The sequence below is a fragment of the Chiloscyllium plagiosum genome, chromosome 13, assembly GCF_004010195.1.
Source record: "Chiloscyllium plagiosum isolate BGI_BamShark_2017 chromosome 13, ASM401019v2, whole genome shotgun sequence".
NCBI lineage: Eukaryota > Metazoa > Chordata > Chondrichthyes > Orectolobiformes > Hemiscylliidae > Chiloscyllium > Chiloscyllium plagiosum.
In genome coordinates this window covers 78,848,586-78,868,624 of record NC_057722.1, presented here as the reverse complement: position 1 = coordinate 78,868,624, position 20,039 = coordinate 78,848,586, and the positions used below count along the sequence as shown (strand labels likewise).

General features: G+C 43.6%; 1 protein-coding gene across 1 annotated transcript in view; it reads left to right on the top strand.

The window, feature by feature from the left end:
• Positions 1–922: 922 nt before the first annotated feature.
• pid1 (phosphotyrosine interaction domain containing 1) overlaps positions 923–20,039 on the top strand; it is a 133,182-nt gene continuing 114,065 nt past the window's right edge. The window contains exon 1 of the mRNA XM_043702801.1: positions 923–943. The gene's annotated coding sequence lies outside the window, so the exon portion shown is untranslated. The remainder of the gene's footprint in view (positions 944–20,039) is intronic.

The window sequence follows — 20,039 nt, the reverse complement described above, 5'->3', positions numbered from 1 at the left end:
TCGACATGGATGGGTTGGACATTTACATTTACATGCTGTACATCTCTTTGACTCTATGACAAGTGAAGCAATGTTGGCCCTTATTTCTAAAGTGTTTGGAGTATAAGAGTAGGAAAATCTTACTGCAACTGTACAAAGTGCTGGTGAGACCATATCTGGAATAGAGTGAGCAGTTTTGATCACCTTAAAGGAAAGATATCATATCATTGGCAGCACCTCAGAGAAGCTTTACCAGGATGGTCATTGGGCTGGAGGGATTGTCTTATGAGCAAAGGCTAAACAGGTTGGGAGTGTACTGACTGGGATTTATAAGAATGAGAGGTGATCTCATTGTAACATATCAGATTCTGAAGGAGCTTGACAGGGTCAATGCTGAGAGGATGTTTCCCCTTATGGCAGAGTCTAGGACCAGAGGGTACAGTCTCAGAATAAAGGGGCAACAGTTTAAGACTGAGATGAGGAGGAATTTCTTCTCTCAGAGAGTCGTGAATCTTTGGAACTCCTTGCCACAGAGCGAGGTGTTGGGGGCAAAGTCTTTGCATCTATTTAAGGCTGAGATAGATTCTTGATCAGTCGGGGAATCAAGGGTTACATGGAAATGGCAGGAACTTGGGCATGAGGAATGTTGGATCAGCCATGATCCTATTGAATGATGGAGCAGGCTCGAGGGGCCGAATGGCCTACTTCTGTTCCTATTTCTGATGGCCTATCTTGGTGGAGCTGCTGTGACAATGCTGTCACTTTAAGAAGTTATTCTGTGATGTTTTTATTTGAAGTGAGGTTGGAAGTCAGAGGTGCCAAGCTGGCTAGTTAACACCACTTAAGCAGCTTGGGTTGATTTTTAAACAGCCTGGGTGGGTGTGGCTTGCTCTCTCCTATCTGGATTTCTGGAGTTTTAGGTTTTGCAGAAGCCTTTGCAGTCTCAACAGAGTTGGAAGCTTCAGTAAGTGTCACCTGTCTGCTACCCTCTCTCATTATCTTTTTTCCTCCTGGATGGGAGAACTGCATGTAAGAATCTGTGTCTGAATTTGCCTATTTTGTTTTGCCAAGAGGTGTGTTTATGGGATGCTATTGTATTGGAACAGTTAATTAGCAATAGTTACTGTATCTATTATTCTGTTAAGTTTTCCAGTAGAGTTGTTATTCAAAATTCTTCTTTCTTTGGTTGTATATTAACGACAGTGTTTAAATAAATTATGTTTTGCTTCATATTGAGTGGTTTGACCAGTCATATCGCATCTAGAGCAGACAATTTACGTTGAGCTTTAAATAAGAAAATGTTAGGATCTGGGCTACCTTCTTAAAATGTTTTGAGGGGGGGTTCTGGTCTGGTCCAAATGCACTGGGCCGTTGAGATCTAGCCCAGTCTGTACGTTCTGTGTCATTATATTGTAAAGGAAGCTCTGAGACTTCCTTTCATCTATTCAAAGTGAAGATAAATTAGAGGACAAGGTGACCTAAACATTTATAGTTCTCTCGGGGAGATAAATGACCTTTTTTTAATGAGACCTATCTTCATTGGCAAGAAGTGGGAAGTGTAAATTATCTCCATGCACAGAATTGGAATCTGCAGGTTAATGGTGGACTTGTTAAATGCCATTGATGCAAATCTTGATTAGAAAAAATGTAAAACTGAGTCCAACACATGTTTACAATCTACTTGGACAACACTACTGACAAAAAAACATGTGAGGTGACCCAGAGAGAGGGGTTTAAGAAATGAATCCGTTTTCTGGGAGTCCTCTGTGTGTGTTTCTGGCCATCAGTTAATGCAGTTCAAAAAACTATAATCAAATGTTACAGGTCATTCTGAATAGTCATGTTGAAAGTACAAAGGATTCGAATCATAAATTAAAGACACAAAAGAAACTAGGTGAATACAAGAGGAGTTTTGCAATGTCCAATCACACACACAGCTCAGGAGCAGGTGACTGCTGTATTCCCTCTTAACCATGGGGTATCCACGCAGCAGGAAGGAACATGACTGTTTTTACGGGATCTATCTGAATTGGAAAGTGTACATTGTAACCTTGTTAAGGATTGGAATCTACAAATAAATTTGCAACAAGGATGGGAATTATTTGCTTGTTCCAGGCACTACCTCCTCTCTCTGTCCCTCAGGCTGGAGGACAGGCTAAGAGTGAATGTGTGAAGGGTGTAGAATGATGGGAACAAGTGGAAAAGTTCCCTACTGAAAAAGTAGCGTACGTAGATTGCTGTTTTAAGTTAAAATGAAAATGATGTTTGTTTCTGAATCCTTCAATTAGGAAGTGGATTCCTATGCAGATGATTGAACCTTGTTGGAAATGAATAGCCTGTGTTGTGTGACTGATGCAAATCGCGATAAAGGCTGTGTACAGTGAACTTGAGCACATGTTTGTAATCTGCTTGGACCATTGAATAACACGAGACATAACGGAGCGAGAATGGCTCAAACATTGGCCTGTCGTTAAGTCTGATAGTTTTTGCACAGGTCACCAACCAAAACCTGTTCAGTCATATTTACAAACTGAGTATGACAAAAGAAAGCAGGATTACGGATTAGTTCAAAACTTATTAAAGTAGTGATAGGTAATAGAAACAAGGAAAATTGAGTGTTTCGAGAAAGTGTTAGATAGATTTTTATCAATGAGTGGCACTTAGTTTTCTTAGTAATGAAAGCGTGTTGATAGCTGGATTAAAGCTGTGTTGCTATCTGAAACTGTTTCCATGGTCCAGACTTTCTCTCCTCTATAGCAGCAAATGCTGAGGAGTTTGTCTCTGAGGGAGACAGGGGCACCACAGCTTCCAGGGGCTTCACTTGTGCTGGAGTCTGGAACTCACTGTGTGCCTGTATGTTATAGTGTGAGTACTGTAGGAGCAATCAGTACTGTCACGAGCAAGTTTGCGCTCAGAGTCCAGAACAATATTACTCACTCTCTCACAGGGGATGATCTCCTGGGACGTGATGAAAGAATGTTGCAAGAAACATCATGTCAGAGAAAGGCCCAGTTGCAATAAGGGATGTGTCACTACTATTTTGGTCAGTTAGTTGTTCTAACTCGTGCAACAACTCAGTGGCATGCTTACAAGTTACCATACTTACACAGAAATATCCACTGGCAGAATTTCTGTCTGTCCGACATGGAGTCAATCCTGTGTCAGGTTGGTTCTTAAATCAATGTGATTCAAAGAGTGTGGCACTGGAAAAGCACAGCCGGTCAGGTAGTATCCGAGGAGCAAGAGAGTCAACGTTTCGAGCATAAGATCTTCATCAGGAAGCTCTGATGAAGCTCCTGATGAAGGCTTTATGCTTGAAACATCGACTCCCCTGCTCCTCTGATGCTGCCTGACTGGCTGTGCTTTTCCAGCACCACACTCTTCGACTCTGACCTCTAGCATCTACAGTGCTCACTTTCTCCTCTTAAACCAGTACGCCTTGGGATGCGAGGAAATTGTTTCCGTTAGGCGAGGAGACTAGGACCCGTGGACACAGCCTTAGGATTAGAGGGGGTAAATTCAGAACAGAAATGCGGAGACATTTCTTCAGCCAGAGAGTGGTGGGCCTGTGGAATTTATTGCTGCAGAGTGCAGTGGAGGCCGGGAGGCTAAATGTCTTCAAGGCAGAGATTGATAAATTCTTGATGTCACAAGGAATTAAGGGCTACGGGGAGAATGCGGGTAAGCAGAGTTGAAATGCCCATCAGCCTTGATTAAATGGCGGAGTGGACTCAATGGGCCGAATGGCCTTACTTCCACTCCTATGTCTTATGGTCTTATGGAACAGAAGTGTATGGCTGGAACTGAAAGACAAGGGTTAGGAGTGGAGTCCTAGCTTCTTTGAAGCTGACATTCCCAACTTTTGTTCTTTTAATGAGATGGATTGCCTGCTCCATACAGAAATGGGTCCATTTATAATTACGCTAACCTTTTGTATTGCTTGTCCATTTTTCTTTGTGTAATCATTTGCACTGAGTGCTGGGGAAGTGCAGGAATTCTTAAACAACTGTTGGTGAGCTGCTGTGAAGTTTGCTATGTCTCTTCAATGCAGTATTCCTAATGAGACTCTTTTCCCAAAATTGTGAGCTTTATAGCAAAGTATTAGTTTTATAAATAATATTGGCAGCAATTCTTGTTGACCCCTCAGAGTAAACCTTCTTATTTCATGATGACAATAGGACAAACACAAGGAAAGATGCTCAGCTGATCCCAGTACGTTGGAGATTTGGGAACAGTGATGCAGGGACAGTTGTCTCATTTCTAAATGGAGCAGGCAATCCATCTCATTAAAAATACAAAAGTTGGGAATGTCAGCTTCAAAAAGCTAGGACTCCACTCCTAACCCTTGCCTTTCAGTTCCAGCCGTGCACTTCTGGTCCCAAGGCATACTGGTTTCAGAGGAGAAAGTGAGCACTGCAGATGCTTTAAGGTCACCTCCTGCAATAAAGGATATCGACAATAAATCTGGGACATAGAGCTGGCACTTACACACTTGGCAAGATCCCCAGTTATTTTTCCCTGTCAAATAGTTCTGCTTGGGTGTTATACTGGCCATGTGTGCACGAGAAAGGTGACTGATGTATTGATCAGTGCAGTCAACAGTTATATCTCTTTGTCCCACTCTGCGGTATGGGATTTATGACCAATGTTGTTATATTGATGCATCCCTGGGAAATCTGAACATGACCAGATGTTGACTGCCGAGCTATTGATATACAGGAGCTACTCAGAAAGGGCTGTAAAGTTGTAAGGAGGAGAGGCATGGGGAAGCAGTGAATGTGGAACTATCTGAGAGGTTATATATCTATCACATTACCTGGTGTTATTGGTTTGATTTATTCTCCCAGATATTTTAACACACACCTCCTTCACCCACATCTATTCTTGAGTACATGGTGTTCAGTCTAGCCATGCCTGGTGCAGGGAAAGTTCTCTAACACCAACAGAATATCAATTTTATTTTCCATTCAAACAAGGGCTAGGAGAAACATATAAGAACGAGGAGCAGGAGGAGGCCACCTGGCCCCTCGAGCCTGCTCCACCACTCAATAAGATCGCGGCTGATCTTTTCATGGCCTCAGCTCCACTTACTCGCCCTCTCACCCTAACGCTTAATTCCTTTACTGTTCAAAAATCTATTTATCCTTGCCTTAAACACATTCAATGAGGTAGCCTCAACTGCCTCACTGAGGGCAGGGAATTCCATAGATTCCCAACCCTTCGGTTGTGACACTGATCAGCTATATGCTCATCGATTCCATATGTACCTTAATCTCACATTGTCTGACTTTGGGACCTCAAGCACCGCTTATTATCCCTCACCACGTTTTGATTTTTGGAAAGGTTGACATCTATTGCCTCCATTTCGATCCTTGAAATTGATTTGAAAACGATTCCCCCGTCTGCCCTTCATTATTAAGAGGAAGTCACCATAACCCTACCAGACCATAGGGCCATTACAGAGGGAGAGAGACAGAGAGAGAGAGAGAGGAAACTGGTGGTGGTTTATCCTGAGGCTCAGACTCGGGGTAAGGTTGAGAAGGTGCAAACCTCACATGTGGGAATTGAACCCACATTGTTGGCATCACACTGTGTTGCAAACCAGCTGTCCAACCAACTGAACTAACCCACACATTACAGGCTGCTCCTATAGCGGCAGAGTCTCTGGCCTCATTTACCGACACATTCCATACTGTTGTATGGTTGGCATTTGCCATCAGGATAATGGATGGATTGATCCATTAAAGTAGATTACGATATGTCACTCTCTCTGACATTCTGGATCTCTGTAAATTCTATTCCCATCACTTGCTGAATCCAGTTCTGCTAGATCACTTTGGAAAGAAATATGCCCCATTGTGAGATCTTGCCCCTGTGTATTGACCTGATAAATTGGTTCAGGCTAAAACAATCCATCCCAATTCCAACACACAGGTGGCTCGATGGTTAACTCTGCTGGGCAAAAGTGAGGACTGCAGATGCTGGAAACCAGAGTCTAGATTAGAGTGGGGCTGGAAAAGCACAGCAGGTCAGGCAGCATCCAAGGAGCAGGAAAATCGACATTTCAAGGAAAAAGTTGAAACTTTATTGCTGGAACAGCACAGCAGGTCAGGCAGCATCCAGGGAACAGGAGATTCGACGTTTCGGGCACAGGCCCTTCTTCAGGAATGAAGGAGCAGGAAAATCGACATTTCAAGCAAAAACCCTTCATCAGGAGTCAAGTTAACTCTGCCCCACAGCTCCAGGGACCCAGGTTCGATTCTACCCTCAGGTGAATGTGTAGAGTTTGCACATTCTCCCTGTGTCTGCATGGGTCTCCTCCGGGTGCTCCAGTTTCCTCCCACAGTCCAAAGATGTGTAGGTAAGGCTGGATTAGCCAAGGGAAATGCAGGGTTACAGGGAAGGGTTTGGGAGGGGTGGGTCTGGGTGGGATGCTTTTCAAAGGATCTGTGAGGATTCAATGGGCCGAATGGTCTGCTTCCACACTGAAGGGTTCACACAGAGCAGTTGAGGATTTTATTTTAGAAACATGATTACTTCTGCCCTTCAGTCTGTGTCACTACACTCAAACAAAATTACAGGATACTGCATAGCAATTTTCCTCCTCCAATCCAATCCATGCTAGTTGCATTGATCAGGATTTGTGTTGGATCAATAGTCCAGGGCATGGGTATCTGTTTATAGGAACGTCAAACCAGACGTTAAATAGTGGGAATTTGTTTGCATTTCTTGTTTACAATGCAAACTGGTTTTTACAAAAAACTTAAAGGAACATGCACGCCATGTGATTTGAGTCAATAGCAGTCCGTGTACTAACCATGACCTGAGAACAAAAAGGCTGGAAGCAATTCCTGATGAAGGGCTTACGCCTGAAACGTTGATCCTACTACCTGACCGGCTGTGCTTTTCCAGCGCCACACTCTCGACTCTGGAAGCAATCTCTCCAAAATATTATTTTCATTTTTTGATTTTTAAAAAACTATTTTGTCTCCCTTTTCATATCTGTGTACGACACTCTGGTCCTGTGTGTCCTGGCCTTTAACCAAGAGGCAAGCAAGTGGAAGATACTCATTCAAGCAGCAACTGATTGATGCAGGGAGTGTGTCATTGATCCACCCTCTGAACTGAGCCACAAACTAAGGGGAAAAACTGCTTTGTCACGTCGAGGCCAAAGGCAGGACAGATCCTTTGGACCTCTCCTGCATCAACCAGTTTCTGATGGAATAAAAGTCTTCCACTTCCCACAGTAAAATAACACCATACAAATAGTAATATCTATTGAGGGGCAGCTTTGAGGCCAGTTCCAGTCTTTGGCTAAAAGTGAAGTGGGCCACGTTTCTCCTGTTCAGCACAAACATTGCGGAAATGTGACAGAATTCTCCGGATTGCACAATTTACCAAAAACCTGTCACTGCTTCCAGCTTTGCTCTGTAGGTCTACATAAAGCAGATGTGAACTAAGCCCTGACTCAGGCAGAAGAGAAAGCCGTGCTGGACCAGTGGACTGAATGGCCCTCCTTCCATCCCCTATGATTTGGAGAGCAGCAAATTAAAATTCCAACTTCCCTCCAGCAAATTCAGAACACTGGCCACTTGAAATACTTTTGAAAGTGTTTTTCCAGTGATGCCAGCGCACCCCTGTTGCAGCAAGATGCTGCAGGTTTCTCAGTTACATTGAAGATAGGATCATATCATAGAATCCCTACAGAGCGGAAGCAAGCTGTTTGGCCTATCGAGTCCACATCAGCCCTCCGAAAAGTGTCCCACTGAAACTCAAACCTCCACCCCTGTATTTCCTGTGGCTAATTCACCTTGTCTGCACATCCCTGGATCCAATGGGGAATTTAGCATGGCCAATTCACCTTGGCCTGCACATCTTTGGGAGGAGACCCACGCAGACATGGGGAGAATGTGCAAACTCCACACAGACAGTCACCCGAGGCTGGAATCGAACCTTGGTCCCTGGTGCTGTGAGGTAGCAGTGCTAACCACTGAGCCATTATGCTGCTTCACAGTGTCAGGCTCAAGATTCTGACCAAGGCAAGTCAAAGGCTGCATGATCCAAGTAGCTGCCAGTCACATCCAGTAGATGGGTTACAGAGCCAAGGATATCTGGTGACTCAACCTCTGCTGTCAGAGGGTTTTCTGAAGAGATCCATTAGCTGTAAAGTACTGGGACTTGTATTTGTCTATTGATAGCCTCTAGAATGGCCAAGCAGATCATTGAGTTATACAAGTATGTTATGGAAAAGTCAGATGGAGTACCTGGTATTGACGTTGGCACCAGAATCACAATGAATCTTGTTGAACTTACAAAATGGTGCTTTGTGCTGAAATTGGGAGAGCTGTCCCACACTCCAGCCAAACCCCAGTCTGGAACCGTCATTTTCACAGAATTGTACCTTCCAGCCAATATCCTGGACACCACCATCTCATTCCTGGGCATCTCCTGTCCCAGGAACATCCTTCCTACATCTAGTTTTGTTTGAATCCCACCTCATTATTCTGAACTCCAGTGAATACAATCCTAACCAACTCACTCTCTCCTCACGGGTCAGTCCCAGAAATCAGGCTGGTAAACCTTCACTGCACTCCCTCTTTAGCAAGGACATCCGTCCTCAGATAAGGAGACCAAAACTGCACACAGTACTCCGGGTGTGGCTTCACCAATGCCCTGTATAACTGCAGCAAGATGACCTGCTCTCGTACTCACATCCTCTCGCTATGAAGAGCCACATACCTTTCACCGTCTTTACTGCCTGCTGCACCTGCTCACTGACTCTCAGTGGCGGGTGTACAAGTCTATCCCAGGTCTCATTGCACATTCCACTCTCTCAATTCACAGCCATTTGGATAGTAACCTGCCTCCCTGTTTTTGCTACCAAAGTGGGTAGCCTCACATTTATCCACATTATACTGCATCTGTCATTCATTTGTCCATTCAACAGCCAGGACAAAGACTGCGTGCATTAACAAAAGGGTTTGGGCACCGTGACTGCCCCACCCACCCTCCCCCCAGCAATATGAGGGTCAGATGTTTCATGATTCTGCCTTAAATTGTTAACTAAAGAAAACTGTTAATGTACAGAAGATCATTCAAATGTAAAGTTTTCACCCCATGATACGCTCATGTTAATTTTAAATAATATTTCATTCCATTGATTTTGACAGTTAAAGGTTTCCCCATAGAGTTCAAAGAACATCCATGCCTTTCACAAGGAAGTGAAGCAGGTGGAGTGATGTGACAATACTGTCACTTTAAAAGCGATTTGGAGGGGCTGATGTTGGACTGGGGTGGACAAAGTTAAAAATCACACTACACCAGGTTATAGTCCAACAGGTTTATTTGGAAGCACTAGCTTTCGGAGCACTGCTCCTTCATCAGGTGGTTGTGGAGGAAAAAAAGATGAAAGACTTAACAAACAATCCAGGTCTTTTTCAATATATAATTTCAGTTACATCATACTGTAAACTTTTGCTGTAAATTCTCTGTTTTACAATCTTTTACTCCACAACCACCTGATGAAGGAGCAGCGCTCCGAAAGCTAGTGCTTCCAATTAAACCTGTTGGACTATAACCTGGTGTAGTGTGATTTTTAACCTTGTCACTTTAAAAGGTTATTTTGTCATTTTTCTATTGGAGAGGTTGTAAAGGCAGAGATGCTGAACTAGCTACTGAAGACAGCTTGAGTAAATAGCTTGAGGGGGTCTTGGGTTATAGAGTCATAGAGATGTACAGCATGAAAATAGATCCTTCGGTCTAATCCGTCCATGCCGACCAGATATCCCAACCCAATCTAGTCCCACCTGCCAGCACTCGGCCCATATCCCTCCAAACCCTTCCTATTCATATACCCATCCAGATGCCTTTTAAATGTTGTAATTGTACCAGCCTCCACCATTTCCACTGGCAGCTCATTCCATACACGTACCACCCTCTGCGTGGAAAGGTTGCCCCTCAGGTTTCTTTTATATCTTTCCCCTCTCACCCTCTTTTCTGAACCCTTTCAAGTTTCACAACATCTTTCCGATAGGAAGGAGACCAGAATTGCACGCAGTAGTCCAACAGTGGCCTAACCAATGTCTTGTACAGCCGCAACATGACCTTTTAACAGCCTGAATGGGCGCGGCCACTCTCAGATCAGAATTTCTGGGACTTGTTTTTTTCAGCAGTCAGAATCTGTTTGGGTCTCAGAAGAGTTGGGAGCTACAGTGAATGATTCCGAGCTGCTATTTTCTATGAATTCTCTCCTGATGTTGTTTCCTCCTGGATTAGAGAACTGCATGTAAGAACCTGTGTGTCTGAAGTTACCTTTTTGCTAAGGGATGTCTATGGGATGTTACTGTATTGGAACGGCTAATTAGTAATAGTTATTGTATCTATTATACAGTTAAGTTGTTCTAAATTGCTCTTTCTTTAATTTGTATTTTAACGACAATTTTAAATAAATTGTTTTACTTAATGTTGATTAGTTTGACCATCCTCTTCACATCTACCTTCCAAATAAGAAAAAGTTAGGATCTAGGCTGTCTTGCTAAAGTATTTTGAGGGAGGTGCTTGTTCTGGTCCATAACCATGGGAATCTAAAGGAAACCCTACTCCTTTTCATAAAAATTGAAATAGCCATTTTGGGGATGTAAAGAACACTTATCTCTTTCACAACAAGGCGAAATAGACAATGCTGGTGTGATATCAAACATGGGGAGATAATGGCTTAGTGGTATTATTGCTAGACAGTTAATCTAGAGACGCAGGTAATGTGCTGGAGACCCAGGTTCGAATCCCACCACGGCAGATGGAGGAGTTTGAATTCAATAGTAAAATAAATCTGGAATTATGAGTCTAATGATGACCACGTAACCATTGCCAGGATAACCCCATCTGGTTCACTAATGTCCTTTAGGGAAGGAAACTGCCTTCCTTACCTGGTCTGGTGACTCCAGACCCACAGCAATGCAGTTGACTCTTAACTGCTGGATGGGTGACAAATGCTGGTCTCGCCAGTAATGGCCACGTGCTGTGAACAAATCATTTAAAATAAAAGGATTTCTCTACAGATTGCCACATGACTGTTATTGGTCTACATCCAGACCAATTTGAAGAATAGTGCAGATTTATTTTAGAAAAATGCCACACTGATTTTACTGGTCCGTACCGATTTATCCTCTGATTGATGATGATTATGAATCACTGAAGACCGGGAAGGGTCATCTGCTTCCCATCCTTATCAGTGGGATAAATACCATCAGGGCTGGACAGGAGAGGCCTCCAACTACCAATGTTCCAGAAAATAACAAGATCATTTCTGAAATAACTACAAGTAGCTCGTGGAGAGACCCTGCATTGGAAACACTTTCATAGCGAGTCCTTTAGAAAATTACTACCTCCCTTAAAGTGACACGAACCCCATGTAGCAAAAGTCTAATCCATGAATGTCACAGAAACCAAGGAAATAGTAGTTCACGTGGAGGGTGGTACGTGTATGGAATGAGCTGCCAGAGGATGTGGTGGAGGCTGGTACAATTACAGCATTTAAAAGGCGTCTGGATGGGTATATGAATAGGAAGGGTTTGGAGGGATGTGGGCCAAGTGCTGGCAAATGGGACTAGATTAGGTTAGGATATCTGGACGGGTTGGACCGAAGGGTCTGTTTCTGTGTTGTGTATCTCTATGACCCCATGACTATGACTCTAATATGAGTAGGCCATTCAGCCCTTTGAGTCTGTACCACCATTCAATATGATCATGGCTGATTGTCCTATTCAGTGCCCCAGGCCCAGTTCCTCCTATACCCTTTCATCCCTTTAGACCCAAAAACTATCTCCCACTCCTTCTTGAAAACATTTAATGTGTTGGCATCAATCACTGTCTGTGGCAGAGAATTCCACAGGCTTCTGAGTCTCTGGGTGAAGAAATGTCTCCTCATCTCAGTCTGAAATAGCCACCTGCGCATCCTAAGTCAGTACCCTTGGTTCTGAAATCAGTGGTCATTGGGAACGTCCTGCATTGTTTCAGCTGCTTTCATACGGTCAACAGAAAATGGTGAATTTGGTACAGAACACAATTCCAGATTGTGACAATATCAAGACTGTATGTAATGGAAGCATATTCCATAATTACCAGCTCATGACTACTCCTGAACCAAAACCTTTGTCAATGACAATCCCTTTTATTTCTTGTATAGCCTACTCCTTTTTGTTGGCTTCTAAATAAAAGCTGATGTAACTGTGCAGCATTCTCAAACATCTCTGAGTTTTAGCAGGTTAGCTCACAGCTAAGTCTATGTCTTGAAAATTCTCAGAAGAGCTTTACGAGGATGTTGCTCAGACTCAATGGTCTGAGCTATCATCAGAGGTTGGACAAATTAGGACATTTTCCTTTAAAGCATAGGAGACTGAGGGGGGATCCTTATAGAGATGTATGAGATAGTGAATTTTGAGAGTATTTGTAGCTCAAGTTGAGGTTCTGGATGTAAGTTTGCTCACTGAGCTGGAAGGTTAATTTTCAGACGTTTTGTCACCATACTCGGTAACATCATCAGTGAGCCTTCGAATGCAGCACTGGTGGTATAGCCCGCTTTATTTTTATATGTTTCAGTTTTTTCAGACGTTTCGTCACCATACTCGGTAACATCATCAGTGAGCCTTCGAATGCAGCACTGGTGGTATAGCCCCCTTTATTTTTATATGTTTCAGTTTCCTCGGGTTGATGATGTAATTTCCTGTGGTGACATCAATACCTATGGTGATGTCATTTCCTGTTCTTTTTCTTAGATGGTGGTAAATGGGATCCATTTCAATCAATACCTTGCAAGAACTATAACAAACACTACATTGGACAAAGAGGCAGAAAACTAGCCACCAGGATACATGAACATCAACTAGCCACAAAAAGACATGACCCTCTCTCACTAGTATCCTTACATACAGATAAGGAAGGACACCACTTTGACCGAGACAACACATCCATCCGAGGACAAGCCAAATAGACACATGCATAAGAATTCCTAGAAGCATGGGATTCCAACCGGAACTCTATTAACTAACACATTGACTTGGATCCCATTTACCACTCCCTGAGAAAAAGAACAGGAAATGACATCACCATAGGAAATAATGTCACCATAGGAAATGACATCACCAACCCAAGGAAAGTCAAACATATAAATAGAAAGTGGGTTACACCACTAGTGCTTCACTCAGAGGCTCACTGATGATGTTAGCGAGTATGGTGATGAAATGTCTGAAAACGAACTTTCCAGCTCAGCGAGCAAACCTGCATTCAGGTGTATAAGATCATGAGAGGTATGGATAGAGTTAATGCACTCAGTCTATTTCCCAAGATTGAGGAATCGAGGACTGGTGGGCATCAGTTTAAGGTTAGAGGGGAAAGAATAGAAGGGAACCTGAGGGGCAACATTTTTACACAGGCAGTGGTATGCATAAGAAATGAGCTGCCAGCGGAAGTGGTTGAGGCGGGTACATTAACAACATTTAAAAGGCATTTGGACAAATACACGGATAGGGAAGGATTAGAAGGATATGGACCAAGTGCAGGGGAATGGGGTTAGTGTGGATGGACAATTTTGGTCAGCATGGACCAGTTTGGTCAAAGGGCCTGTCACCGTGCTGTAGGACTCTAACTGTAAGAGGTATTGCAACTCAACTTACAGACAGACTAAAAGAGTGCAACTGCTGCTAGGGAATATGATAATGGTTGAAAGAAAAACAGAAATGTTTTGTTTATTATGAGATGTTTGTATTCTATAATCAATGAGGTCTCCAGCCCATCACATCTGTACCACTTCAGACCAGATTTCTAGCACTCCATTCCCATTTCCCAGCTCTGGGCCCATAGCCTTGTATGCTTTGGCAATGTAAGTGCACACCTGAATACTTCTTCAATGTTATGGGGATCTCTGCCCTTACGGGCAATGAGTTCCAGATTGGTCTCAGTGGAAAAGCTTTTCCTCCCATCTCCACCAAATCTCCTGCCCCTTCCCTTCAATCTATGGTCCCCCGTGGTCAATGATCACTCCACCTCGGGCAAAGTCACTTCTCTGCCCCTCACAATTTTATCCATCTCAATCATGTTCCTGTCAGTCTGCTTTGCTCTAAGGAAAACAACACCAGCCTGTACAATATCTCTGCATCACCAGAACTCTCCAGCCCAGGCATCATCCCAGTAAATCTCCTCTCCAGTGCTATCATGTCCCAGCACCAGATCAGTGAGGGACATTGAGTGTAACTTTTGGGACACAGATAGGAGCTGTTCATATGCAGAAAGCTACTCTGTACTTGGAGGAGACTTCATAAAATATCGACATGCAAACAAATAAATTACATAAATCATGGTTCACTGATCACGATCTTCTGTCACTGATCTGGTACTCTGCATTTCTCATGTGCGTAATAAACTCACACCTGAACTTGTAATAATAGAGAGACAGCAGACCTCTGATGGAACTGCTTGAAGTATTTACATATCTCAGTAATCTGGTTTAAGAAATCAGAATTTCGGAATAATTTCCTTCAGGGCATTAGATTAGATTAGATTAGATTACTTACAGTGTGGAACAGGCTCTTCGGCCCAACAAGTCCATACCGACCCGCCGAAGCATATACCACCCAGACCCATACTCCTATATTTACCCCTTCACCTAACACTACGGGCAATTTAGCATGGCCAATTCACCTAACCTGCACACTTTTGGATTGTGGGAGGAAACCGGAGCACCCGGAGGAAACCCACGCAGACACGGGGAGAATGTGCAAACTCCACTCAGAGAGTCGCCTGAGGCGGGAATTGAACCCGGGTCTCTGACGCTGTGAGGCAGCAGTGCTAACCACTGTGCACCGTGCCGCCCACTGATCATGATTTGATTTCCCAACATTTCGGAAAGGTTCACAAGTTTGCAGAGTTCTCTCCATCAGCCTCTACAGAACTCATCTGTAATTAGGAAACAAGCTGGTATATGTTCATCCAGGGGCAGGGTGGTTATTAGGAAACAAGCTGGTATATGTTCATCCAGGGGCAGGGTGGTTATTAGGTTATTAGGTGGTTATTAGGAAACAAGCTGGTATATGTTCATCCAGGGGCAGGGTGGTTATTAGGTTATTAATCTGTAATTAGGAAACAAGCTGGTATATGTTCATCCAGGGGCAGGGTGGTTATTAGGTAATTAGGTGGTTATTAGGAAACAAGCTGGTATATGTTCATCCAGGGGCAGGGTGGTTATTTTCATAATTTAAGAAGAAACCTTTAAACAGGTAAATGGTAGATAAAGGGCTTGAGAAGGTACATGGTGTACGGCATGGTGGCTCAGTGGTTAGCACTGCAGCCTCACAGCACCAGAGTCCCAGGTTCAATTCCAGCCTCAGGCAACTGTGCAAACTCCACACAGACATTCTCCTGTGTCTGTGTGGGTTTCCTCCCACAGTCCAAAGATGTGCATTGGCCGTGCTAAATTGCCCGTAGTGTTAGGTGTAGGGAATCTAATCTAATCATATGGGAGACTTGCCTTTATCAGTTTATCAATTGTGACATACAGTATTAAAGCAAGGAAGTGATCCTAGACCTCGAAAGTTATTGGTCAGACCACATTTGAGGTATTGTGTTCAGTTACAGTGTCATAGAGTCATACAGCACAGAATCTTCACCCCAACCAGTCCACGCTGACCATAATCCCAAACTAACCCAGTCCCACCGGTCTGCGCTTTTCCCATATCCCTCCAAACAATTCTTATTCATGTACTTATGCAAATGTCTTTTAAACATTGTAACTGTACCCACATCCACCACTTCCTCTGGAAGTTCATTTCACACTCCAACCACACACTGTGTAAAAAGAAAAAAAAATTGCTCCTCTTGTCTTTTTTAAATCTTTCTCCTCTTACCTTACTGAAGGATGTTAAAGCTCTGGACAGAGAGCAACGGAGATTTAGAAGAATGATACCTGGAATGAGAGATTTTAGTTACAAGGGACAGTGAGAGAGATCGGACTTGTTCCCCTTGCAACAGAAAAGTCTAAGAGGTGGCCTTGTTGACATGTTCAAAATTATGATAATTTTGCCAGGGTAAAAGAAAAATGTTCTAATTGGTACATCAGTAACTAGGAGGTCACAATTTCAAGCCTATCCGCAAGAGAGCTAGGAGTGAGGTAAGGAGAAACTTCTCCATAGATGAGGAGTTTAGGGAATTGGCCATGCAAAATTGCCCACACTGTTCAGGGATGTTTAAGTTAGGTGGGTTAGCCATGGGAAGTGAAGGGTGACAGGGAAAGGGGGGGGGGGTGGGTCTGGGTGGGATGCTGTTTGGAGGGGCGGTATGAACTTGTTGGGCCAAATGGCCTGTTTCTACACTGAATGGATTCTATGATTCTTTCCTCAGAGTTGTTAGGATTTGCAATGCACTGCCTGAGAGAGTGGTGGAGGGGGATTCCGTAGGAGCTTTCAAAAGAGCTGGATAGATATCTGCAAGGAATGCATTTACAGGGCTACGGAGATAGGACTGGAGAGTGGGACTAGCTGGGTAACTCTTTCGGGAGCCAGTACAGACATGATGGATCGAATGCTCGTCCTGTGTACTGTAAAAGCTATGGCTCTATAACACCTTCCATATGAAAGACAGAGACCATTTCCCCGTTTCAGTGGGAGCCTCACAATCCTGGTGATTGCTGTTTATTTGGGTTTGTGCTTTGATCAATCAATTGTGCAACCACAGCTACTGTAATTGTTTAATGCATGGCCTGGTTAAGCAAATAAAAGAGATCAAAATGGAAGACATCCAACAGTTTGGGGGTGGTGTTTGCATCAAGTCATTAAGGGACAAGCATTTGGATAAAGTATTTTCTTTTCACAATTTAGTGCTGCCAGCATTAATTGCCTTTCAGGTTTTGACTCCACAGTATTAAAAATGTGGCTGTGGTCTGTGATTATTAGACTTTAACAGTTTGTTAGCTGCAAGGAATGTGATGTCAGCAAGCGACAGAATTGAACAACTCAAAGATCACACACTGTCAGCCGGCTGTCAGGATAAAATGGATGGACATTTCTTCACAATAATCCACACAAAAAGCCTTTGATTGCTAAATGTGTATTTTTTTATTGTATGTACTTCTGAGTAATTTGAAGTCCTATAATTTGGGCTTTATAGAGGGAACATAAGTTTATTTTCTTTCATTTGTGAACTGTGCCTTTTCCATTTAAAAGAAAATGAATTTAGTATAGCACCTTATCAGAGCTCGAAGAAATATTACAAAAAACAACATGGAATGAATTGGTTTGAAATTATTAACAACAGGCAAAGACAGAGAATGTAGAACGAGTAAAAATTTAAACGGTTTGATTTGTTCATGGGATATGGGCATTGCTGGCTAGGCAATGCCCTTTCTAACTTGCCCAGAGAGTAGTTGAGAGTCAACCACTTGCTTTGGGTCTTTTTAATTCCCTCATGGGATGTTGCTGTCACTGGATGGGCCCAGCATTTATTGCCCGTCCCTAGTTTCCCCTTGAGAAGGTGGGAGTGAGATGCCTTCTTGAACCGCCTCAGTCCATGTGCTGCGGGTTGACCCACAATGCCCTTAGGGAGAGAATTCCAGCCACAGTGAAGGAACGGCGATATATTTCCAAGCCAGGATGGTGAGTGGCTTGGAGGGGAACTTGCAGGGGCTGGTGTTCCCATGTACCAGCTGCCCATGTCCTTCCAGATGGAAGTGGTTGTGGGTTTAGAAGGTGCTGTCTGAGGATCTTTGGTGAATTTCTGCAGTGCATCTTGTAGATAGTACACACTGCTGCTGAGTGTTGGTGGTGGAGGGAGTGGATGTTTGCAGATGTGGTGCCAATCAAGTGGGCTGCTTTGTCCTGGATGGTGTCAAACTTCCTGAGTGTTGTTGGAGCTGCCCCTATCCAGGCAAGTGGGGAATATTCCATCACACCCCTGACTTGTGCCTTGGAGATGGTGGACAGACTTTGGGGAGTCAGGAGGTCAGGTACTCGCTGTAGTATTCCTCGCCTCTGACCTGTTTTTGTAGCCACTGTGTTTACCTGGTGAGTCCAGTTCAGTTTCTGGTCAATGGTAACCCCCCCAGGATGTTGATACTAGGGGGTTCAGTGATGGCAACACCATTGAAGATCAATGCCAGTGACTTCAGAGTTTAGATCTGATCCATTGATTGTGGGATCACTTAACTCTGACTGCCACTTGCTGTATGGCAAGGAACTAGTCTTGTTTGATGTTTATGTTTCTATGATTAGCCCATGTTTCTGGAATACTAATCCTGTGACCTTACCACCACATCACCATCAATCTAAAGTCTAGTCTGTTCTTTAATTTAGCAATTAACTGAAAAGTGCTCTTTTGCTTGGGTACAGTTTAGTTGCAGCTTTAACACAGAAATTGACAGGTAGTGAGCTAACTGGTTTACTCCAGTTCCAGAAACAGTTGTATGACTGAACATGAAAAGATCTTGTTCAGTGTTGCTTTGTTAAAGTGGAAATGGAGTTTGATCAACCTGGGAGGAGTTGATCAAGTCCCTTCTTTTCCCTCATTGGTGAATGAATGCTCCTGCTGTTTATTCTCCATGGCCTGTGGGAATTTGGTGCTTAAAGGGGATGAGGAGACTGAGTCTGAGCAGGAAATAAAAATTGAGCCCTACACACTTACCTGGAAGGTCACGATTACAGGGAGAGAGAGGAGCTAGTGGAGGAGGAGTCTCAAAGATACATATATAGAGAGAGAGAGAGAGGCAAGAGGGGAGATTGTTGGGGCATTGACCAAGATCTTTGTATCCTCGCTAGCCACTGGAGAGGTCCCAGGGGACTGGCAAGTAGCTAACGTTGTTCCTCTGTTCAAGAAGGGAAATGGGGATAATCCAGGAAACTGTAGACTGGTGAGTCTCACATCGGTGATTGGGAAGCTATTTGCAGAGAATCCTTAGAGACAGGATTTGTGCGCATTTGGAAAGGCAAGGCCTAATTAGGAACAGTCAGCGTGGCTTTGTGCAGGGCAGGTCATGTCTGACTAACTTGATTGAATTTTTCGAGGAGGTGACTAAGGTGATTCATGAGGCTAGAAATCACACAACACCAGGTTACAGGCTAACAGGTTTATTTGGAAACACGAGCTTTCAGAGTGCTGCTCCTTCATCAGGTAGTTGTGAAATATAAGATCGTAAGACACAGAGTTTATAGCAAAAGTTTACAGTGCGATGTAACTGAAATTATATATTGAAAGTGACCTGGATTATTTGTCAAGTTTCTCATCTTTTAGAATGAACTTGTTGGTTTGAGTTCTTCCATATGTAATTTGCAGAACATTTACAAGTTACATTCTGAAGTGAACTTTAACACTTGGGATCATGTCAGCCCAGATTGAAGATTGAAGATTGAAGGTGTGGGGTGCCCTGTGTGAGGCTGTCTGTGCCATAATGGTCAGACTGATTCTCATCTAAAAAACGGATTTACAGAATGTTACATGGATTCATGCAGTTTTTCAGCAAAATAAAATGTAATTCTGCAAGTACGGGCACTTGGAAGTAGTCAAGGATGCCCTCATAAGAACGGGGTACAATTCTCCAACTCATCGGTCACCATTTCTGAAGTGCCACAGCAAGGAACCGTAATGACCTCCTCAGGAGACAGACACGGGCTGCAACTGACAGGGTACCCTTCGTTGTCCAGGACTTCCCAGGAGCTGAAAAACTAGGCCACGTTCTTCACAGCCTGCAACACATTATCAATGGGGATGAGTACCTCACTAAGACTTTCCCCACACCTCCACTGCTCGCCTTTAAACAACCACCAAACCTTAAACATATCATTGTTCACAGTAAACGGCCTGGCTTTCAGGACAACACCATACAATCTTGTCACGGTAGATGCTGCAAGACATGTCAGAGTGTCGACATGAATACCACCATTACACATGGGAACATCTCCCACCTTGTACGCGGCAGGTACTCATGCGACTCAGACAACGTTGTCTCTCTCATACGCTGCAGGCAAGGATGCCCTGAGACATGGTAAATTGGTGAGACCAAGCAGAGGCTACGGCAATGGATG